Below are 4,888 nucleotides of genomic sequence, written 5' to 3' on the forward strand. Positions count from 1 at the left end.
TCCTTTCGCCTCAGCCTTCCACGTAGCTGGAACTACAGGTGCGCACTACCATGCCCGGCTGATTTTTTGATTTATTGTAGGGATGAGGTCTCGCCAAGTTGCCCTGGTGGGTCTTGAACCCGTGGACTCAGGCAATCCACTCACCTCAGCCTCCCAAAGCGCGGGATTACAGGCTGAGCCACCGAGCCCGGTCTAGCTAATTTTTATATTTTTGTAGAGATGAGGTCTTGCTGTGTTGCTCAGGCTGGTCTCAAACTCCTGAGCTCAAGCCATCCTCCTGCCTCGGCCTCCCAAAAGTGCTGGGATTACAAGTGTGAGCCACCGCATCCAGCTGTTTGATTTTTAGATCGTGTTGAAGACAGAATATTCCCTCAAATGTGGAGCTTCCTCCACGAATTCTGTCTGATTTGGTTTCCCGGTCTGGCGTGCACTTCCGTGACATCGCGGGTTTCCTTCTGTCCCCAGGTATGTCGCCGCTTGTTTGTTGGATCAATGTGGCTCCTCCCCATCGGTCCTCAGGGCATCGGCTGATTCCCGGCGGGTTTTCCAGGCAGGCTGGTCCACAGCGGGGCCGACAGGAAGGGGCTTCCCCTACCAGAAGTTTCCCAGACACGGGGTTGGTGACCGCCTCATTTCCTGTTCCTGCCGAACAGATTGCCACACACACAGTGGCGTGTCACAGCCGAGTTTGTTATCTTTGGAGGTCAGAAGGTAGAGGCCGGTCTCGCAGCCTCCGGTCAGGATCCTGGGTCTTCCGGCTTCTGGAGGCCTCCCCACGTCCCTTGGTGCAAATCTCTGACTCTGACCTTCAGCCTCTTTCTTCCACCTTTTTTTTTTTTTTTTTTGTCTTGGGATCTCACTGTTATCCAGGTTGGAGCACACTGGCACGATCACAGATCACCGCAGTCTTGATCTCCTGGGCTTCAGTGATCCTCCTGCTTCAGCCTCCCAAGCAGCTAGGACCACAGGCACGCAGCACCACGCCTGGCTAACTTTTTGATTTTTTTGTAGAGATGAGGTCTTGCTATGTGACCCAGGCTGGTCTCGAACTCCTGGATCAAAGGATCCTCCCACTCAGATTCTCTAAGTGCTGGGATGACGGGCATGAGCCACCACACCTGTCCCTCACTGCCACATTTAAAGGAGCCTGTGGTGATTGATTACACCAGTTGGGTACAAACAGCCCAGGACATTTTCTTTTATTTTTTTAATATTTTAAAACTCAGCACTTTGAGAGGCTGAGGCGAGAGGAATGCCTGAGCCCAGGAGTTCAAGACCAGCCTGGGCAACATAACGAGACCTCATCTCTACAATAAAGCAAAAAAATTAGCCTGGTGTGGTGGTGTGCACCTGTAATCCCAGATACTCAGGAGGCTGAGGCTGAAAGGTCACCTGAGCCCAGAAGGTCGAGGCTGCAGGGGTCATGACCATGCCACTGCCCTGCCTGGGTGACAGAGTGAGACTCTGACTCAAAAATAAACTAAAATAAAAATAAAACCTTCAAATATAAATAGAGCCGGGCTCGGTGGCTCAGCCTGTAATCCCAGCACGTTGGGAGGCTGAGGTGAGTGGATTGCCTGAGCCCGCGGGTTCGAGACCCACCTGGGTAACTTGGTGAGACCTCATCTCTACAATAAAAAAATCAAAAATTAGCCAGGCGTGGTAGCGCGTGCCTGTAGTTCCAGCTTTGGAAGGCTGAGGCGGGAGAATCACCGGAGCCCAGCAGGTCGAGGCTGCGGTGGCCGGGAGCGGCCACTGCACTCCCGTCTGGGTGACGGAGTGAGACTCCAACTCAAAAAAATAAAATAAAATAAAATAAATATGAATAGAGACAGGGGTCTTACTATGTTATCCAGGCTGGTCTCGAACTCCTGGCCTCAAACGATCCTCCTGCCTTGACCTTCCAAAGTACTGGGATGACAGGCGTGAGCCACAGCACCCGCCCGCCCAGGATATTTTACGGACGTCTGATTAGTGACCTTCATTTCACCTGCAACCCTCACGTCCCCCGCCACGTAGCAAAACACACTCATCGGTTCTGGGGATCAGGACGTGGCTGGGTCTGAAGGGCCGTGATTCCTCCCACCTAAAAGTGGCTTTGAAGTCTGGTGGCCGGCCAGGTTTCCTCCGGGCCCGGCAGGCCCTCTGGGCACCTGAGGACCTGATGGGTCTGCTCCGGGGTTCAGGTTCAGGGTCAAGAGCTGTTCCCTCTAAACAGCACAGCAGTGGGCAGAGGCCTGTGGCTTCCCAGGGCGTGGGCTGCGGGCTTGCCCGCCCCCTCCTGCCCCGCCTACAGCAAGGGACGGGCAGGGCCCAGCTGCCCCTCGACCCGCGTGGCGGCCCCCTGCAGTCCGGGAGGGGCTCAGAGAAGGAGACAGGAGAGCTGGGATCCTGCCTGCCCGGTCTCTTCCAACCTTCCTCTTCGGTGCCTCAGGTCTGGAGGCATGTCCGTGGGCGCTTCTCTGATTCCAAGTGGGGCTGAGTCTCCTGTCTGCGGACTCATTTCAGCAGGAAGCCGGAGGTGGCAGGGGCCAGATCCAGGCTTGGTTCAACATCCTGGCTTCCTTCTCCTCCACCTCCTCTCACTCCGGCCCTCTCCGCCTCTGCTCACCTGCTGTGTCCTCAAGTGGGAGCTCACGGGTTCGAGACCCACCTGGGCAACTTGGCGAGAACTCACCTCTACAATAAATTTAAAAAATCAGCCGGGCGTGGTAGCGCATGCCTGTAATTCCGGCTACTCGGAAGGCTGAGGCGGAAGGATCGCCGGAGCCCAGCAGGTCGAGGCAGCGGTGGCTGGGAGAGGCCACTGCACTCCAGTCTGGGCGACAGGGTGAGACTCCAACTCAAAAACAAAAAACAAAAAACACTGTAAGCCACCCCCTGGCCTCATCCTGGAACATTCTAGCTCAGCAAGTGTGGGGCGGGACCTGGGGATCTGCATTGCAACAATCTTCACCTGTGGTCCTGACGCCTGGCCACGAAAGAGAACCGCTGACCCAAAGCTGGGCACACCGGCGTTTCAAACGCCTCGAGGGAATAAAGTAAAAAGCCCTTCGGTTTTCCGTCTAGTCAAATACCACCCCGTCGGGAACACAGAGTCGAAAGGCGGAGGGCTGCCCCGGGAGAGGAAGGACCCACAGACACAGGACAGAGCGTGGACGCCGTCCACCTCCCCCGGGCCTGGCTCCGGGGAAGTGGGGGTGGGCGGGAGAGGGTGTCTGGGGCTTGAAGCCGACGGCTCAGAAGAGGATGTGTGCTCTGCAGCACCCCTTCCCAGGCTTCGTGTTTTCCAGTTTACAGGGTGTCGTCACCGATGCCATCACATGGGTCCTCACGCCGAAACCAGAGGTCAGTAGGAATGGTCTTGGGGAGCCAAGGCACAGAGAGCCCAGGTGTGCCCAGGTGCCATCATCCGACCCTCTCCCGCCTTCCTGAGATGGCTGTTGGCTTTTTCCTCTCCGCTATTTTATTAATTTTTTTTTAGGTTTTTGTTTTTGAGTCAGAGTCTCCCTCTGTCACCCAGGCTGGAGTGCAGTGGCACACTCACAGCCACCACAGCCTCGACTTGCTGGGCTCCAGCGATCCTTCCACCTCAGCCTTCCGAGTAGCTGGAACCTCAGGCGCGCACCACTATGCCCGGCTAATTTTTTTGATTGATTGTAGAGATGAGGTCTCACCAAGTTGTCCAGGCTGGTCTCGAACCCGTGGGCTCAGGCAATCCTCTCGCCTCAGCTTCCCAAAGTGCTGGGATGATAGGCATGAGCCTCTGTGCCCAGACTAGTTTTGTTTTGTTTTGAGTTGGGGTCTCATTCCCTTGCCCAGGCTGGAGTGCAGTGGCATGATCATAGCTCACAGCAGCCTTGACCTCCCGGGCTCTGGCAATCCTTCTGTCTCAGCTTCTTGAGTAGCTGGGACTATAAGTGTGCACCACCACGCCTGGATAACTTTTAAATTTTATGTAGCGATGAGTTCTCACTCTGTTACCCAAGTTGTTCTCAAATTCCTGGCTTCAACTGATCCTCCTGCCTTGGCCTTCCAAAGTGCTGGGATTATAGGCATGAGCCACCATACCCAGCCTAAAAGTTTTCTCTTAAAAATATTTATTATCATCATCATTAATATTATTTTTATAGAGACAGGGATCTCACTATGTTGTCCAGGCTGGTCTGAATTCCTAGACAATCCTCCCATCTCAGCCTCCCAAATGCTGGGATTTCAGATGTGAGCCATTGCAACTCGCCTTAAGTTTTGTGTTTTTTTTTGAGGTGGAGTCTTACTCTATCGCCCAGGCTGGAGTGCAGTGGCACACTCACGGACACTGCAGCCTCTACTTTCTGGGCTCAGGCGATCCTTCTGCCTCCGCCTTCCAAGTAGCTGGAACTATAGGCATGCGCCACCACACCCGGCTAATTTTTTTATTTATTGTAGAGACGAGATCTTGCCAAGTTGCCCAGGCTGGTCTCGAACCGGTGGGCTCAAGCAATCCTTTCACCTCAGCCTCCCCAAGTGCTGGGACTACAGGAGTGAGCCATCACGCCCGGGGTAAATTTTGTTTTTAATATACCCAACTTAATTATTTCATAAGTGAACTACAGAGGTCCTTTTTTTCTGAGTGGGAGTCTCACTCTGTCGCCCAGACTGGAGTGCAGTGGCCGCTCCCGGCCACCGCAGCCTCGAGCTGCTGGGCTCCAGGGATCCTTCTGCCTCAGACCTCCAAGTAGCTGGAACTACAGGCGCGCTACCACACCTGGCTAATTTTTTTTTTAATTTATTGTAGAGACGAGGTCTCGCCAAATTGCCCAGGCGGGTCTCGAACCCGCGGGCTCAGGCCATCCACTCCCCTCAGCCTCCCAAAGCGCTGGGATTACAGGCTGAGCCACCGAGCCCG

General features: G+C 54.6%; 1 protein-coding gene across 1 annotated transcript in view; it reads right to left on the reverse strand.

Annotated features, from left to right (window-relative positions):
- CPN1 (carboxypeptidase N subunit 1) overlaps positions 1 to 4,888 on the reverse strand; it is a gene marked incomplete at its 5' end in the record, with an annotated part of 26,728 nt that overhangs the window by 13,070 nt on the left and 8,770 nt on the right. The gene's annotated exons all lie outside the window — the stretch shown is intronic.

The sequence above is a fragment of the Carlito syrichta genome, unplaced genomic scaffold (genome assembly GCF_000164805.1).
Source record: "Carlito syrichta isolate Samal-C Ts95f unplaced genomic scaffold, Tarsius_syrichta-2.0.1 Scaffold304751, whole genome shotgun sequence".
Classification (NCBI taxonomy): domain Eukaryota; kingdom Metazoa; phylum Chordata; class Mammalia; order Primates; family Tarsiidae; genus Carlito; species Carlito syrichta.